The following is a 21,708-nucleotide window of genomic DNA, read 5'->3' as shown; positions in this document are numbered from 1 at the left end:
TTTCATCTTCATTTAACTGATTTCATCTTTAACTGATTTCATCGTTAACTGATTTCATTCTTCATTTAACTGATTTCATCTTTAACTGATTTCATCTTCATGTAACTGATTTCATCTGTAACTGATTTCATCGTTAACTGATTTCATCTTCATTTAACTGATTTCATCTTTAACTGATTTCATCGTTAACTGATTTCATCTTCATTTAACTGATTTCATCGTTAACTGATTTCATCGTTAACTGATTTCATCGTTAACTGATTTCATCTTCATTTAACTGATTTCATCGTTAACTGATTTCATCTTCATTTAACTGATTTCATCTTTCACTGATTTCATCGTTAACTGATTTCATCTTCATTTAACTGATTTCATCGTTAACTGATTTCATCTTCATTTAACTGATTTCATCGTTAACTGATTTCATTTTCATTCTTCATTTAACTGATTTCATCTTTAACTGATTTCATCGTTAACTGATTTCATCTTCATTTAACTGATTTCATCGTTAACTGATTTCATCTTCATTTAACTGATTTCATCGTTAACTGATTTCATCTTCATTTAACTGATGTCATCGTTAACTGATTTCATCTTCATTTAACTGATTTCATCTTTAACTGATTTCATCGTTAACTGATTTCATCTTCATTTAACTGATTTCATCTTTAACTGATTTCATCGTTAACTGATTTCATCTTCATTTAACTGATTTCATCGTTAACTGATTTCATCTTCATGTAACTGATTTCATCTGTAACTGATTTCATCGTTAACTGATTTCATCGTTAAGTGATTTAATCTTCATGTAACTGATTTCATCTGTAACTGATTTCATCTTTAACTGATTTCATCGTTAACTGATTTCATCTTCATTTAACTGATTTCATCGTTAACTGATTTCATCTTCATTTAACTGATTTCATCTTTAACTGATTTCATCGTTAACTGATTTCATCTTCATTTAACTGATTTCATTTTCATTCTTCATTTAACTGATTTCATCTGTAACTGATTTCATCGTTAACTGATTTCATCTTCATTTAACTGATTTCATCTTCATTTAACTGATTTCATCTGTAACTGATTTCATCTTTAACTGATTTCATCGTTAACTGATTTAATCTTCATGTAACTGATTTCATCTTCATGTAACTGATTTCATCGTTAACTGATTTCATCGTTAACTGATTTCATCGTTAACTGATTTCATCTTCATTTAACTGATTTCATCTCCATTTAACTGATTTCATCTTTAACTGATTTCATCTTTAACTGATTTCATCGTTAACTGATTTCATCTTCATTTAACTGATTTCATCGTTAACTGATTTCATCTTCATTTAACTGATTTCATCTTTAACTGATTTCATCGTTAACTGATTTCATCTTCATTTAACTGATTTCATCGTTAACTGATTTTATCTTCATTTAACTGATTTCATCTTTAACTGATTTCATCGTTAACTGATTTCATCTTCATTTAACTGATTTCATCTGTAACTGATTTCATCTTTAACTGATTTCATCGTTAACTGATTTCATTCTTCATTTAACTGATTTCATCTTTAACTGATTTCATCTTCATGTAACTGATTTCATCTGTAACTGATTTCATCGTTAACTGATTTCATCTTCATTTAACTGATTTCATCTTTAACTGATTTCATCGTTAACTGATTTCTTCTTCATTTAACTGATTTCATCGTTAACTGATTTCATCTTCATTGAACTGATTTCATCTTTAACTGATTTCATCGTTAACTGATTTCATCTTCATTTAACTGATTTCATCTGTAACTGATTTCATCTTTAACTGATTTCATCGTTAACTGATTTCATCTTCATTTAACTTATTTCATCTTTAACTGATTTCATCGTTAACTGATTTCATCTTCATTTAACTTATTTCATTTTCATTCTTCATTTAACTGATTTCATCTTTAACTGATTTCATCTTCATTTAACTGATTTCATCTGTAACTGATTTCATCGTTAACTGATTTCATCGTTAACTGATTTCATCTTCATTTAACTGATTTCATCGTTAACTGATTTCATCGTTAACTGATTTCATCGTTAACTGATTTCATCTTCATTTAACTGATTTCATCTTTAACTGATTTCATCGTTAACTGATTTCATCGTTAACTGATTTCATCTTCATTTAACTGATTTCATCTTTAACTGATTTCATCGTTAACTGATTTCATCTTCATTTAACTGATTTCATCTGTAACTGATTTCATCATTAACTGATTTCATCGTTAACTGATTTCATTCTTCATTTAACTGATTTCATCTTTAACTGATTTCATCTTCATGTAACTGATTTCATCTGTAACTGATTTCATCGTTAACTGATTTCATCTTCATTTAACTGATTTCATCTTTAACTGATTTCATCGTTAACTGATTTCTTCTTCATTTAACTGATTTCATCGTTAACTGATTTCATCTTCATTGAACTGATTTCATCTTTAACTGATTTCATCGTTAACTGATTTCATCTTCATTTAACTGATTTCATCTGTAACTGATTTCATCTTTAACTGATTTCATCGTTAACTGATTTCATCTTCATTTAACTTATTTCATCTTTAACTGATTTCATCGTTAACTGATTTCATCTTCATTTAACTTATTTCATTTTCATTCTTCATTTAACTGATTTCATCTTTAACTGATTTCATCTTCATTTAACTGATTTCATCTGTAACTGATTTCATCGTTAACTGATTTCATCGTTAACTGATTTCATCTTCATTTAACTGATTTCATCTTTAACTGATTTCATCGTTAACTGATTTCATCGTTAACTGATTTCATCGTTAACTGATTTCATCGTTAACTGATTTCATCTTCATTTAACTGATTTCATCTTTAACTGATTTCATCGTTAACTGATTTCATCGTTAACTGATTTCATCTTCATTTAACTGATTTCATCGTTAACTGATTTCATCTTCATTTAACTGATTTCATCTTTCACTGATTTCATCGTTAACTGATTTCATCTTCATTTAACTGATTTCATCTTTAACTGATTTCATCGTTAACTGATTTCATCTTCATTTAACTGATTTCATCGTTAACTGATTTCATCTTCATTTAACTGATTTCATCTTGAACTGATTTCATCTTCATGTAACTGATTTCATCTGTAACTGATTTCATCGTTAACTGATTTCATCTTCATTTAACTGATTTCATCGTTAACTGATTTCATCTTCATGTAACTGATTTCATCTGTAACTGATTTCATCGTTAACTGATTTCATCTTCATTTAACTGATTTCATCGTTAACTGATTTCATCTTCATTTAACTGATTTCATCTTTAACTGATTTCATCTTCATTTAACTGATTTCATCGTTAACTGATTTCATCTTCATTTAACTGATTTCATCGTTAACTGATTTCATCTTCATTTAACTGATTTCATCTTTAACTGATTTCATCGTTAACTGATTTCATCTTCATTTAACTGATTTCATCTTTAACTGATTTCATCGTTAACTGATTTCATCTTCATTTAACTGATTTCATCTGTAACTGATTTCATCTTTAACTGATTTCATCGTTAACTGATTTCATCTTCATTTAACTGATTTCATCTTTAACTGATTTCATCGTTAACTGATTTCATCTTCATTTAACTGATTTCATTTTCATTCTTCATTTAACTGATTTCATCTTTAACTGATTTCATCTTCATTTAACTGATTTCATCGTTAACTGATTTCATCGTTAACTGATTTCATCGTTAACTGATTTCATCTTCATTTAACTGATTTCATCTTTAACTGATTTCATCGTTAACTGATTTCATCGTTAACTGATTTCATCTTTAACTGATTTCATCGTTAACTGATTTCATCTTCATTTAACTGATTTCATCTTTAACTGATTTCATCGTTAACTGATTTCATCTTCATTTAACTGATTTCATCGTTAACTGATTTCATCGTTAACTGATTTCATCTTCATTTAACTGATTTCATCGTTAACTGATTTCATCTTCATTTAACTGATTTCATCGTTAACTGATTTCATCTTCATTTAACTGATTTCATCTTCATTTAACTGATTTCATCGTTAACTGATTTCATCTTCATTTAACTGATTTCATCGTTAACTGATTTCATCTTCATTTAACTGATTTCATCGTTAACTGATTTCATCGTTAACTGATTTCATCTTCATTTAACTGATTTCATCGTTAACTGATTTCATCTTCATGTAACTGATTTCATCTGTAACTGATTTCATCGTTAACTGATTTCATCGTTAACTGATTTAATCTTCATGTAACTGATTTCATCTGTAACTGATTTCATCTTTAACTGATTTTATCGTTAACTGATTTCATCTTCATTTAACTGATTTCATCGTTAACTGATTTCATCTTCATTTAACTGATTTCATCTTTAACTGATTTCATCGTTAACTGATTTCATCTTCATTTAACTGATTTCATTTTCATTCTTCATTTAACTGATTTCATCTGTAACTGATTTCATCGTTAACTGATTTCATCTTCATTTAACTGATTTCATCTTCATTTAACTGATTTCATCTTTAACTGATTTCATCGTTAACTGATTTAATCGTTAACTGATTTCATCTTCATTTAACTGATTTCATCTTTAACTGATTTCATCGTTAACTGATTTCATCGTTAACTGATTTCATCTTCATTTAACTGATTTCATCGTTAACTGATTTCATCTTCATTTAACTGATTTCATCGTTAACTGATTTCATCTTCATTTAACTGATTTCATCTTTAACTGATTTCATCGTTAACTGATTTCATCTTCATTTAACTGATTTCATCTTTAACTGATTTCATCGTTAACTGATTTCATCTTCATTTAACTGATTTCATCGTTAACTGATTTCATCTTCATTTAACTGATTTCATCGTTAACTGATTTCATCTTCATTTAACTGATTTCATCTTTAACTGATTTCATCGTTAACTGATTTCATCTTCATTTAACTGATTTCATCTTTAACTGATTTCATCGTTAACTGATTTCATCTTCATTTAACTGATTTCATCGTTAACTTATTTCATCTTCATTTAACTGATTTCATCTTTAACTGATTTCATCGTTAACTGATTTCATCTTCATTTAACTGATTTCATCGTTAACTGATTTCATCTTCATTTAACTGATTTCATCTTTAACTGATTTCATCTTCATTTAACTGATTTCATTTTCATTCTTCATTTAACTGATTTCATCTTTAACTGATTTCATCGTTAACTGATTTAATCTTCATGTAACTGATTTCATCTGTAACTGATTTCATCTTTAACTGATTTCATCGTTAACTGATTTCATCTTCATTTAACTGATTTCATCTTCATTTAACTGATTTCATCTTTAACTGATTTCATCGTTAACTGATTTCATCTTTAACTGATTTCATCGTTAACTGATTTCATCTTCATTTAACTGATTTCATGGTTAACTGATTTCATCGTTAACTGATTTCATCTTCATTTAACTGATTTCATCGTTAACTGATTTCATCTTCATTTAACTGATTTCATCGTTAACTGATTTCATCTTCATTTAACTGATTTCATCTTTAACTGATTTCATCTTTAACTGATTTCATCTTCATTTAACTGATTTCATCGTTAATTGATTTCATCTTCATTTAACTGATTTCATCTTTAACTGATTTCATCGTTAACTGATTTCATCTTCATTTCACTGATTTCATCGTTAACTGATTTCATCTTTAACTGATTTCATCGTTAACTGATTTAATCTTCATGTAACTGATTTCATCTGTAACTGATTTCATCTTTAACTGATTTCATCGTTAACTGATTTCATCTTCATTTAACTGATTTCATCTTCATTTAACTGATTTCATCTTTAACTGATTTCATCGTTAACTGATTTCATCTTTAACTGATTTCATCGTTAACTGATTTCATCTTCATTTAACTGATTTCATCGTTAACTGATTTCATCTTCATTTAACTGATTTCATCGTTAACTGATTTCATCGTTAACTGATTTCATCGTTAACTAATTTCATCGTTAACTGATTTCATCATTAACTGATTTCATCTTCATTTAACTGATTTCATCGTTAACTGATTTCATCTTCATTTAACTGATTTCATCTTTAACTGATTTCATCTTCATTTAACTGATTTCATCGTTAACTGATTTCATCTTTAACTGATTTCATCGTTAACTAATTTCATCGTTAACTGATTTCATCATTAACTGATTTCATCTTCATTTAACTGATTTCATCGTTAACTGATTTCATCTTCATTTAACTGATTTCATCTTTCACTGATTTCATCGTTAACTGATTTCATCTTCATTTAACTGATTTCATCTTTAACTGATTTCATCGTTAACTGATTTCATCTTCAATTAACTGATTTCATCGTTAACTGATTTCATCTTCATTTAACTGATTTCATCTTTAACTGATTTCATCTTCATTTAACTGATTTCATCTTTAACTGATTTCATCGTTAACTGATTTCATCTTCATTTAATTGATTTCATCTTTAACTGATTTCATCGTTAACTGATTTCATCTTCATTTAACTGATTTCATCTTTAACTGATTTCATCGTTAACTGATTTCATCTTTAACTGATTTCATCGTTAACTGATTTCATCTTCATTTAACTGATTTCATCGTTAACTGATTTCATCGTTAACTGATTTCATCTTCATTTAACTGATTTCATCGTTAACTGATTTCATCTTCATTTAACTGATTTCATCTTTAACTGATTTCATCTTTAACTGATTTCATCTTCATTTAACTGATTTCATCGTTAATTGATTTCATCTTCATTTAACTGATTTCATCTTTAACTGATTTCATCGTTAACTGATTTCATCTTCATTTCACTGATTTCATCGTTAACTGATTTCATCTTTAACTGATTTCATCGTTAACTGATTTAATCTTCATGTAACTGATTTCATCTGTAACTGATTTCATCTTTAACTGATTTCATCGTTAACTGATTTCATCTTCATTTAACTGATTTCATCTTCATTTAACTGATTTCATCTTTAACTGATTTCATCGTTAACTGATTTCATCGTTAACTGATTTCATCTTTAACTGATTTCATCGTTAACTGATTTCATCTTCATTTAACTGATTTCATCGTTAACTGATTTCATCTTCATTTAACTGATTTCATCGTTAACTGATTTCATCGTTAACTGATTTCATCGTTAACTAATTTCATCGTTAACTGATTTCATCATTAACTGATTTCATCTTCATTTAACTGATTTCATCGTTAACTGATTTCATCTTCATTTAACTGATTTCATCGTTAACTGATTTCATCTTCATTTAACTGATTTCATCGTTAACTGATTTCATCTTTAACTGATTTCATCGTTAACTGATTTCATCGTTAACTAATTTCATCGTTAACTGATTTCATCATTAACTGATTTCATCTTCATTTAACTGATTTCATCGTTAACTGATTTCATCTTCATTTAACTGATTTCATCTTTCACTGATTTCATCGTTAACTGATTTCATCTTCATTTAACTGATTTCATCTTTAACTGATTTCATCGTTAACTGATTTCATCTTCATTTAACTGATTTCATCGTTAACTTATTTCATCTTCATTTAACTGATTTCATCTTTAACTGATTTCATCGTTAACTGATTTCATCTTCATTTAACTGATTTCATCGTTAACTGATTTCATCTTCATTTAACTGATTTCATCTTTAACTGATTTCATCGTTAACTGATTTCATCTTCATTTAACTGATTTCATCGTTAACTGATTTCATCTTCATTTAACTGATTTCATCTTTAACTGATTTCATCGTTAACTGATTTCATCTTCATTTAACTGATTTCATCTTTAACTGATTTCATCGTTAACTGATTTCATCTTCATTTAACTGATTTCATCGTTAACTTATTTCATCTTCATTTAACTGATTTCATCTTTAACTGATTTCATCGTTAACTGATTTCATCTTCATTTAACTGATTTCATCGTTAACTGATTTCATCTTCATTTAACTGATTTCATCTTTAACTGATTTCATCTTCATTTAACTGATTTCATTTTCATTCTTCATTTAACTGATTTCATCGTTAACTGATTTCATCTTTAACTGATTTCATCGTTAACTGATTTAATCTTCATGTAACTGATTTCATCTGTAACTGATTTCATCTTTAACTGATTTCATCGTTAACTGATTTCATCTTCATTTAACTGATTTCATCTTCATTTAACTGATTTCATCTTTAACTGATTTCATCGTTAACTGATTTCATCTTTAACTGATTTCATCGTTAACTGATTTCATCTTCATTTAACTGATTTCATCGTTAACTGATTTCATCGTTAACTGATTTCATCTTCATTTAACTGATTTCATCGTTAACTGATTTCATCTTCATTTAACTGATTTCATCGTTAACTGATTTCATCTTCATTTAACTGATTTCATCTTTAACTGATTTCATCTTTAACTGATTTCATCTTCATTTAACTGATTTCATCGTTAATTGATTTCATCTTCATTTAACTGATTTCATCTTTAACTGATTTCATCGTTAACTGATTTCATCTTCATTTCACTGATTTCATCGTTAACTGATTTCATCTTTAACTGATTTCATCGTTAACTGATTTAATCTTCATGTAACTGATTTCATCTGTAACTGATTTCATCTTTAACTGATTTCATCGTTAACTGATTTCATCTTCATTTAACTGATTTCATCTTCATTTAACTGATTTCATCGTTAACTGATTTCATCGTTAACTGATTTCATCGTTAACTGATTTCATCTTTAACTGATTTCATCGTTAACTGATTTCATCTTCATTTAACTGATTTCATCGTTAACTGATTTCATCGTTAACTGATTTCATCTTCATTTAACTGATTTCATCGTTAACTGATTTCATCGTTAACTGATTTCATCGTAAACTAATTTCATCGTTAACTGATTTCATCATTAACTGATTTCATCTTCATTTAACTGATTTCATCGTTAACTGATTTCATCTTCATTTAACTGATTTCATCGTTAACTGATTTCAACTTCATTTAACTGATTTCATCGTTAACTGATTTCATCGTTAACTGATTTCATCGTTAACTAATTTCATCGTTAACTGATTTCATCATTAACTGATTTCATCTTCATTTAACTGATTTCATCGTTAACTGATTTCATCTTCATTTAACTGATTTCATCTTTCACTGATTTCATCGTTAACTGATTTCATCTTCATTTAACTGATTTCATCTTTAACTGATTTCATCGTTAACTGATTTCATCGTTAACTGATTTCATCTTCATTTCACTGATTTCATCGTTAACTGATTTCATCTTTAACTGATTTCATCGTTAACTGATTTAATCTTCATGTAACTGATTTCATCTGTAACTGATTTCATCGTTAACTGATTTCATCGTTAACTGATTTCATCTTCATTTAACTGATTTCATCTTCATTTAACTGATTTCATCTTTAACTGATTTCATCGTTAACTGATTTCATCGTTAACTGATTTCATCTTCATTTAACTGATTTCATCGTTAACTGATTTCATCGTTAACTGATTTCATCTTCATTTAACTGATTTCATCGTTAACTGATTTCATCGTTAACTGATTTCATCGTTAACTAATTTCATCGTTAACTGATTTCATCATTAACTGATTTCATCTTCATTTAACTGAGTTCATCGTTAACTGATTTCATCTTCATTTAACTGATTTCATCTTTAACTGATTTCATCTTCATTTAACTGATTTCATCGTTAACTGATTTCATCTTTAACTGATTTCATCGTTAACTGATTTCATCGTTAACTAATTTCATCGTTAACTGATTTCATCATTAACTGATTTCATCTTCATTTAACTGATTTCATCGTTAACTGATTTCATCTTCATTTAACTGATTTCATCTTTAACTGATTTCATCGTTAACTGATTTCATCTTCAATTAACTGATTTCATCGTTAACTGATTTCATCTTCATTTAACTGATTTCATCTTTAACTGATTTCATCTTCATTTAACTGATTTCATCTTCATTTAACTGATTTCATCTTTAACTGATTTCATCTTCATTTAACTGATTTCATCGTTAACTGATTTCATCTTTAACTGATTTCATCGTTAACTGATTTCATCGTTAACTAATTTCATCGTTAACTGATTTCATCATTAACTGATTTCATCTTCATTTAACTGATTTCATCGTTAACTGATTTCATCTTCATTTAACTGATTTCATCTTTAACTGATTTCATCGTTAACTGATTTCATCTTCATTTAACTGATTTCATCGTTAACTGATTTCATCTTCATTTAACTGATTTCATCTTTAACTGATTTCATCGTTAACTGATTTCATTCTTCATTTAACTGATTTCATCTTTAACTGATTTCATCTTCATGTAACTGATTTCATCTGTAACTGATTTCATCGTTAACTGATTTCATCTTCATTTAACTGATTTCATCTTTAACTTATTTCATCGTTAACTGATTTCATCTTCATTTAACTGATTTCATCGTTAACTGATTTCATCTTCATTTAACTGATTTCATCTTTAACTGATTTCATCGTTAACTGATTTCATCTTCATTTAACTGATTTCATCGTTAACTGATTTCATCTTCATTTAACTGATTTCATCTTTAACTGATTTCATCGTTAACTGATTTCGTCTTCATTTAACTGATTTCATCGTTAACTGATTTCATCTTCATGTAACTGATTTCATCTGTAACTGATTTCATCGTTAACTGATTTCATCGTTAACTGATTTCATCTTTAACTGATTTCATCGTTAACTGATTTCATCTTCATTTAACTGATTTCATTTTCATTCTTCATTTAACTGATTTCATCGTTAACTGATTTCATCTTTAACTGATTTCATCGTTAACTGATTTAATCTTCATGTAACTGATTTCATCTGTAACTGATTTCATCATTAACTGATTTCATCGTTAACTGATTTCATCTTCATTTAACTGATTTCATCGTTAACTGATTTCATCTTCATTTAACTGATTTCATCGTTAACTGATTTCATCGTTAACTGATTTCATCTTCATTTAACTGATTTCATTTTCATTCTTCATTTAACTGATTTCATCGTTAACTGATTTCATCTTTAACTGATTTCATCGTTAACTGATTTAATCTTCATGTAACTGATTTCATCTTCATGTAACTGATTTCATCTTTAACTGATTTCATCGTTAACTGATTTCATCTTCATTTAACTGATTTCATCTTCATTTAACTGATTTCATCTTTAACTGATTTCATCGTTAACTGATTTCATCTTCATTTAACTGATTCCATCGTTAACTGATTTCATCTTCATTTAACTGATTTCATCGTTAACTGATTTCATCTTCATTTAACTGATTTCATCTTTAACTGATTTCATCGTTAACTGATTTCATCTTCATTTAACTGATTTCATCGTTAACTGATTTCATCTTCATTTAACTGATTTCATCTTTAACTGATTTCATCGTTAACTGATTTCATCTTCATTTAACTGATTTCATTTTCATTCTTCATTTAACTGATTTCATCGTTAACTGATTTCATCTTTAACTGATTTCATCGTTAACTGATTTAATCTTCATGTAACTGATTTCATCTGTAACTGATTTCATCTTTAACTGATTTCATCGTTAACTGATTTCATCTTCATTTAACTGATTTCATCTTCATTTAACTGATTTCATCGTTAACTGATTTCATCTTCATTTAACTGATTTCATCTTTAACTGATTTCATCGTTAACTGATTTCATCTTCATTTAACTGATTTCATCGTTAACTGATTTCATCTTCATTTAACTGATTTCATCTTTAACTGATTTCATCGTTAACTGATTTCATCTTCATTTAATTGATTTCATCTTTAACTGATTTCATCGTTAACTGATTTCATCTTCATTTAACTGATTTCATCGTTAACTGATTTCATCTTCATTTAACTGATTTCATCTTTAACTGATTTCATCGTTAACTGATTTCATCTTCATTTAACTGATTTCATCGTTAACTGATTTCATCTTCATTTAACTGATTTCATCTTTAACTGATTTCATCTTCATTTAACTGATTTCATTTTCATTCTTCATTTAACTGATTTCATCGTTAACTGATTTCATCTTTAACTGATTTCATCGTTAACTGATTTAATCTTCATGTAACTGATTTCATCTGTAACTGATTTCATCTTTAACTGATTTCATCGTTAACTGATTTCATCTTCATTTAACTGATTTCATCTTCATTTAACTGATTTCATCGTTAACTGATTTCATCTTCATTTAACTGATTTCATCTTTAACTGATTTCATCGTTAACTGATTTCATCTTCATTTAACTGATTTCATCGTTAACTGATTTCATCTTCATTTAACTGATTTCATCTTTAACTGATTTCATCGTTAACTGATTTCATCTTCATTTAATTGATTTCATCTTTAACTGATTTCATCGTTAACTGATTTCATCTTCATTTAACTGATTTCATCGTTAACTGATTTCATCTTCATTTAACTGATTTCATCTTTAACTGATTTCATCGTTAACTGATTTCATCTTCATTTAACTGATTTCATCGTTAACTGATTTCATCTTCATTTAACTGATTTCATCTTTAACTGATTTCATCTTCATTTAACTGATTTCATTTTCATTCTTCATTTAACTGATTTCATCGTTAACTGATTTCATCTTTAACTGATTTCATCGTTAACTGATTTAATCTTCATGTAACTGATTTCATCTGTAACTGATTTCATCTTTAACTGATTTCATCGTTAACTGATTTCATCTTCATTTAACTGATTTCATCTTCATTTAACTGATTTCATCTTTAACTGATTTCATCGTTAACTGATTTCATCTTTAACTGATTTCATCGTTAACTGATTTCATCTTCATTTAACTGATTTCATCGTTAACTGATTTCATCGTTAACTGATTTCATCTTCATTTAACTGATTTCATCGTTAACTGATTTCATCTTCATTTAACTGATTTCATCGTTAACTGATTTCATCTTCATTTAACTGATTTCATCTTTAACTGATTTCATCTTTAACTGATTTCATCTTCATTTAACTGATTTCATCGTTAATTGATTTCATCTTCATTTAACTGATTTCATCTTTAACTGATTTCATCGTTAACTGATTTCATCTTCATTTCACTGATTTCATCGTTAACTGATTTCATCTTTAACTGATTTCATCGTTAACTGATTTAATCTTCATGTAACTGATTTCATCTGTAACTGATTTCATCTTTAACTGATTTCATCGTTAACTGATTTCATCTTCATTTAACTGATTTCATCGTTAACTGATTTCATCGTTAACTGATTTCATCGTTAACTGATTTCATCTTTAACTGATTTCATCGTTAACTGATTTCATCTTCATTTAACTGATTTCATCGTTAACTGATTTCATCGTTAACTGATTTCATCTTCATTTAACTGATTTCATCGTTAACTGATTTCATCGTTAACTGATTTCATCGTAAACTAATTTCATCGTTAACTGATTTCATCATTAACTGATTTCATCTTCATTTAACTGATTTCATCGTTAACTGATTTCATCTTCATTTAACTGATTTCATCGTTAACTGATTTCAACTTCATTTAACTGATTTCATCGTTAACTGATTTCATCGTTAACTGATTTCATCGTTAACTAATTTCATCGTTAACTGATTTCATCATTAACTGATTTCATCTTCATTTAACTGATTTCATCGTTAACTGATTTCATCTTCATTTAACTGATTTCATCTTTCACTGATTTCATCGTTAACTGATTTCATCTTCATTTAACTGATTTCATCTTTAACTGATTTCATCGTTAACTGATTTCATCTTCATTTAACTGATTTCATCTTTAACTGATTTCATCGTTAACTGATTTCATCTTCATTTAACTGATTTCATCGTTAACTTATTTCATCTTCATTTAACTGATTTCATCTTTAACTGATTTCATCGTTAACTGATTTCATCTTCATTTAACTGATTTCATCGTTAACTGATTTCATCTTCATTTAACTGATTTCATCTTTAACTGATTTCATCTTCATTTAACTGATTTCATTTTCATTCTTCATTTAACTGATTTCATCGTTAACTGATTTCATCTTTAACTGATTTCATCGTTAACTGATTTAAACTTCATGTAACTGATTTCATCTGTAACTGATTTCATCTTTAACTGATTTCATCGTTAACTGATTTCATCTTCATTTAACTGATTTCATCGTTAACTGATTTCATCGTTAACTGATTTCATCTTCATTTAACTGATTTCATCGTTAACTGATTTCATCTTCATTTAACTGATTTCATCGTTAACTGATTTCATCTTCATTTAACTGATTTCATCTTTAACTGATTTCATCTTTAACTGATTTCATCTTCATTTAACTGATTTCATCGTTAATTGATTTCATCTTCATTTAACTGATTTCATCTTTAACTGATTTCATCGTTAACTGATTTCATCGTTAACTGATTTCATCTTCATTTCACTGATTTCATCGTTAACTGATTTCATCTTTAACTGATTTCATCGTTAACTGATTTAATCTTCATGTAACTGATTTCATCTTTAACTGATTTCATCTTCATTTAACTGATTTCATCGTTAACTGATTTCATCTTTAACTGATTTCATCGTTAACTGATTTCATCGTTAACTAATTTCATCGTTAACTGATTTCATCATTAACTGATTTCATCTTCATTTAACTGATTTCATCGTTAACTGATTTCATCTTCATTTAACTGATTTCATCTTTAACTGATTTCATCGTTAACTGATTTCATCTTCAATTAACTGATTTCATCGTTAACTGATTTCATCTTCATTTAACTGATTTCATCTTTAACTGATTTCATCTTCATTTAACTGATTTCATCTTCATTTAACTGATTTCATCTTTAACTGATTTCATCTTCATTTAACTGATTTCATCGTTAACTGATTTCATCTTTAACTGATTTCATCGTTAACTGATTTCATCGTTAACTAATTTCATCGTTAACTGATTTCATCATTAACTGATTTCATCTTCATTTAACTGATTTCATCGTTAACTGATTTCATCTTCATTTAACTGATTTCATCTTTAACTGATTTCATCGTTAACTGATTTCATCTTCATTTAACTGATTTCATCGTTAACTGATTTCATCTTCATTTAACTGATTTCATCTTTAACTGATTTCATCGTTAACTGATTTCATTCTTCATTTAACTGATTTCATCTTTAACTGATTTCATCTTCATGTAACTGATTTCATCTGTAACTGATTTCATCGTTAACTGATTTCATCTTCATTTAACTGATTTCATCTTTAACTTATTTCATCGTTAACTGATTTCATCTTCATTTAACTGATTTCATCGTTAACTGATTTCATCTTCATTTAACTGATTTCATCTTTAACTGATTTCATCGTTAACTGATTTCATCTTCATTTAACTGATTTCATCGTTAACTGATTTCATCTTCATTTAACTGATTTCATCTTTAACTGATTTCATCGTTAACTGATTTCGTCTTCATTTAACTGATTTCATCGTTAACTGATTTCATCTTCATGTAACTGATTTCATCTGTAACTGATTTCATCGTTAACTGATTTCATCGTTAACTGATTTCATCTTTAACTGATTTCATCGTTAACTGATTTCATCTTCATTTAACTGATTTCATCTTTAACTGATTTCATCGTTAACTGATTTCATCTTCATTTAACTGATTTCATCTTTAACTGATTTCATCGTTAACTGATTTCATCTTCATTTAACTGATTTCATCGTTAACTGATTTCATCTTCATTTAACTGATTTCATCTTTAACTGATTTCATCGTTAACTGATTTCGTCTTCATTTAACTGATTTCATCGTTAACTGATTTAATCTTCATGTAACTGATTTCATCTGTAACTGATTTCATCTTTAACTGATTTCATCGTTAACTGATTTCATCTTCATTTAACTGATTTCATCTTTAACTGATTTCATCGTTAACTGATTTCATCTTCATTTAACTGATTTCATCGTTAACTGATTTCATCTTCATTTAACTGATTTCATCTTTAACTGATTTCATCGTTAACTGATTTCATCTTCATTTAACTGATTTCATTTTCATTCTTCATTTAACTGATTTCATCGTTGACTGATTTCATCTTTAACTGATTTCATCGTTAACTGATTTAATCTTCATGTAACTGATTTCATCTGTAACTGATTTCATCATTAACTGATTTCATCGTTAACTGATTTCATCTTCATTTAACTGATTTCATCGTTAACTGATTTCATCTTCATTTAACTGATTTAATCTTTAACTGATTTCATCGTTAACTGATTTCATCTTCATTTAACTGATTTCATTTTCATTCTTCATTTAACTGATTTCATCGTTAACTGATTTCATCTTTAACTGATTTCATCGTTAACTGATTTAATCTTCATGTAACTGATTTCATCTTCATGTAACTGATTTCATCTTTAACTGATTTCATCGTTAACTGATTTCATCTTCATTTAACTGATTTCATCTTCATTTAACTGATTTCATCTTTAACTGATTTCATCGTTAACTGATTTCATCTTCATTTAACTGATTCCATCGTTAACTGATTTCATCTTCATTTAACTGATTTCATCGTTAACTGATTTCATCTTCATTTAACTGATTTCATCTTTAACTGATTTCATCGTTAACTGATTTCATCTTCATTTAACTGATTTCATCGTTAACTGATTTCATCTTCATTTAACTGATTTCATCTTTAACTGATTTCATCGTTAACTGATTTCATCTTCATTTAACTGATTTCATTTTCATTCTTCATTTAACTGATTTCATCGTTAACTGATTTCATCTGTAACTGATTTCATCTTTAACTGATTTCATCGTTAACTGATTTCATCTTCATTTAACTGATTTCATCTTCATTTAACTGATTTCATCTTTAACTGATTTCATCTTTAACTGATTCCATCGTTAACTGATTTCATCTTCATTTAACTGATTTCATCTTCATTTAACTGATTTCATCGTTAACTGATTTCATCGTTAACTGATTTCATCGTGAACTGATTTCATCTTTAACTGATTTCATCGTTAACTGATTTCATCTTCATTTAACTGATTTCATCTTTAACTGATTTCATCGTTAACTGATTTAATCTTCATGTAACTGATTTCATCTGTAACTGATTTCATCTTTAACTGATTTCATCGTTAACTGATTTCATCTTCATTTAACTGATTTCATCTTTAACTGATTTCATCGTTAACTGATTTCATCTTCATTTAACTGATTTCATCGTTAACTGATTTCATCTTCATTTAACTGATTTCATCTTTAACTGATTTCATCGTTAACTGATTTCATCTTCATTTAACTGATTTCATCGTTAACTGATTTCATCTTCATTTAACTGATTTCATCTTTAACTGATTTCATCGTTAACTGATTTCATCTTCATTTAACTGATTTCATCGTTAACTGATTTCATCTTCATTTAACTGATTTCATCTTCATTTAACTGATTTCATCGTTAACTGATTTCATCTTCATTTAACTGATTTCATCGTTAACTGATTTCATCTTCATTTAACTGATTTCATCTTCATTTAACTGATTTCATCTTTAACTGATTTCATCTTTAACTGATTTCATCTTCATTCAACTGATTTCATCTTCATTTAACTGATTTCATCGTTAACTGATTTCATCTTCATTTAACTGATTTCATCTTCATTTAACTGATTTCATCGTTAACTGATTTCATCTTCATTTAACTGATTTCATCGTTAACTGATTTCATCTTCATTTAACTGATTTCATCTTTAACTGATTTCATCGTTAACTGATTTCATCTTCATTTAACTGATTTCATCGTTAACTGATTTCATCGTTAACTGATTTCATCTTCATTAAACTGATTTCATCTTTAACTGATTTCATCGTTAACTGATTTCATCTTCATTTAACTGATTTCATTTTCATTCTTCATTTAACTGATTTCATCGTTAACTGATTTCATCTTCATTTAACTGATTTCATCTGTAACTGATTTCATCTTTAACTGATTTCATCGTTAACTGATTTCATCTTCATTTAACTGATTTCATCTTTAACTGATTTCATCGTTAACTGATTTCATCTTTAACTGATTTCATCGTTAACTGATTTCATCTTCATTTAACTGATTTCATCGTTAACTGATTTCATCTTCATTTAACTGATTTCATCGTTAACTGATTTCATTGTTAACTGATTTCATCTTCATTTAACTGATTTCATCGTTAACTGATTTCATCTTCATTTAACTGATTTCATCTTTCACTGATTTCATCGTTAACTGATTTCATCTTCATTTAACTGATTTCATCTTTAACTGATTTCATCGTTAACTGATTTCATCTTCATTTAACTGATTTCATCGTTAACTGATTTCATCTTCATTTAACTGATTTCATCTTTAACTGATTTCATCGTTAACTGATTTCATCTTCATTTAACTGATTTCATCTTTAACTGATTTCATCGTTAACTGATTTCATCTTCATTTAACTGATTTCATCGTTAACTGATTTCATCTTCATTTAACTGATTTCATCTTTAACTGATTTCATCGTTAACTGATTTCATCTTCATTTAACTGATTTCATCGTTAACTGATTTCATCTTCATTTAACTGATTTCATCTTTAACTGATTTCATCGTTAACTGATTTCATCTTCATTTAACTGATTTCATCTGTAACTGATTTCATCGTTAACTGATTTCATCTTCATTTAACTGATTTCATCTTCATTTAACTTATTTCATCTTTAACTGATTTCATCGTTAACTGATTTCATCTTCATTTAACTGATTTCATCGTTAACTGATTTCATCTTCATTTAACTGATTTCATCTTTAACTGATTTCATCGTTAACTGATTTCATCTTCATTTAACTGATTTCATCGTTAACTGATTTCATCTTTAACTGATTTCATCTTTAACTGATTTCATCTTCATTTAACTGATTTCATTTTCATTCTTCATTTAACTGATTTCATCGTTAACTGATTTCATCTTCATTTAACTGATTTCATCTTTAACTGATTTCATCTTCATTTAACTGATTTCATTTTCATTCTTCATTTAACTGATTTCATCGTTAACTGATTTCATCTTTAACTGATTTCATCGTTAACTGATTTAATCTTCATGTAACTGATTTCATCTGTAACTGATTTCATCTTTAACTGATTTCATCGTTAACTGATTTCATCTTCATTTAACTGATTTCATCGTTAACTGATTTCATCGTTAACTGATTTCATCGTTAACTGATTTCATCTTCATTTAACTGATTTCATCGTTAACTGATTTCATCGTTAACTGATTTCATCGTTAACTGATTTCATCTTCATTTAACTGATTTCATCGTTAACTGATTTCATCTTCATTTAACTGATTTCATCGTTAACTGATTTCATCTTCATTTAACTGATTTCATCTTTAACTGATTTCATCGTTAACTGATTTCATCTTCATTTAACTGATTTCATCTTTAACTGATTTCATCGTTAACTGATTTCATCTTCATTTAACTGATTTCATCTTTAACTGATTTCATCGTTAACTGATTTCATTCTTCATTTAACTGATTTCATCTTTAACTGATTTAATCTTCATGTAACTGATTTCATCTGTAACTGATTTCATCGTTAACTGATTTCATCTTCATTTAACTGATTTCATCTTTAACTTATTTCATCGTTTACTGATTTCATCTTCATTTAACTGATTTCATCGTTAACTGATTTCATCGTTAACTGATTTCATCTTCATTTAACTGATTTCATCGTTAACTGATTTCATCTTCATTTAATTGATTTCATCTTTAACTGATTTCATCGTTAACTGATTTCATCTTCATTTAACTGATTTCATCGTTAACTGATTTCATCTTCATGTAACTGATTTCATCTGTAACTGATTTCATCGTTAACTGATTTCATCGTTAACTGATTTCATCTTTAACTGATTTCATCGTTAACTGATTTAATCTTCATGTAACTGATTTCATCTGTAACTGATTTCATCTTTAACTGATTTCATCGTTAACTGATTTCATCTTCATTTAACTGATTTCATCTTTAACTGATTTCATCGTTAACTGATTTCATCTTCATTTAACTGATTTCATCGTTAACTGATTTCATCTTCATTTAACTGATTTCATCTTTAACTGATTTCATCGTTAACTGATTTCATCTTCATTTAACTGATTTCATTTTCATTCTTCATTTAACTGATTTCATCGTTAACTGATTTCATCTTTAACTGATTTCATCGTTAACTGATTTAATCTTCATGTAACTGATTTCATCTGTAACTGATTTCATCTTTAACTGATTTCATCGTTAACTGATTTCATCTTCATTTAACTGATTTCATCGTTAACTGATTTCATCTTCATTTAACTGATTTCATCTTTAACTGATTTCATCGTTAACTGATTTCATCTTCATTTAACTGATTTCATCTGTAACTGATTTCATCTGTAACTGATTTCATCGTTAACTGATTTCATCTTCATTTAACTGATTTCATCTTCATTTAACTGATTTCATCTTTAACTGATTTCATCGTTAACTGATTTCATCGTGAACTGATTTCATCTTTAACTGATTTCATCGTTAACTGATTTCATCTTCATTTAACTGATTTCATCGTTAACTGATTTCATCGTTAACTGATTTCATCTTCATTTAACTGATTTCATCGTTAACTGATTTCATCTTCATTTAACTGATTTCATCGTTAACTGATTTCATCTTCATTTAACTGATTTCATCTTTAACTGATTTCATCGTTAACTGATTTCATCTTCATTTAACTGATTTCATCTTTAACTGATTTCATCGTTAACTGATTTCATCTTCATTTAACTGATTTCATCGTTAACTGATTTCATCTTCATTTAACTGATTTCATCTTTAACTGATTTCATCGTTAACTGATTTCATCTTCATTTAACTGATTTCATCTTTAACTGATTTCATCGTTAACTGATTTCATCTTCATTTAACTGATTTCATCTTTAACTGATTTCATCTTCATGTAACTGATTTCATCTGTAACTGATTTCATCGTTAACTGATTTCATCTTCATTTAACTGATTTCATCTTTAACTGATTTCATCGTTAACTGATTTCATCTTCATTTAACTGATTTAATCTTCATGGAACTGATTTCATCTTTAACTGATTTCATCGTTAACTGATTTCATCTTCATTTAACTGATTTCATCTTCATTTAACTGATTTCATCTTTAACTGATTTCATCGTTAACTGATCTCATCTTTATTTAACTGATTTCATCGTTAACTGATTTCGTCTTCATTTAACTGATTTCATCTTTAACTGATTTCATCGTTAACTGATTTCATCTTCATTTAACTGATTTCATCGTTAACTGATTTCATCTTCATTTAATTGATTTCATCTTTAACTGATTTCATCGTTAACTGATTTCATCTTCATTTAACTGATTTCATCGTTAACTGATTTCATCTTCATTTA

Source organism: Semicossyphus pulcher, unplaced genomic scaffold (assembly GCF_022749685.1).
Source record: "Semicossyphus pulcher isolate SPU_LCO1_2020_fin unplaced genomic scaffold, fSemPul1.0.p SCAF_16, whole genome shotgun sequence".
NCBI lineage: Eukaryota > Metazoa > Chordata > Actinopteri > Labriformes > Labridae > Semicossyphus > Semicossyphus pulcher.
This window is presented reverse-complemented; position numbering follows the sequence as displayed.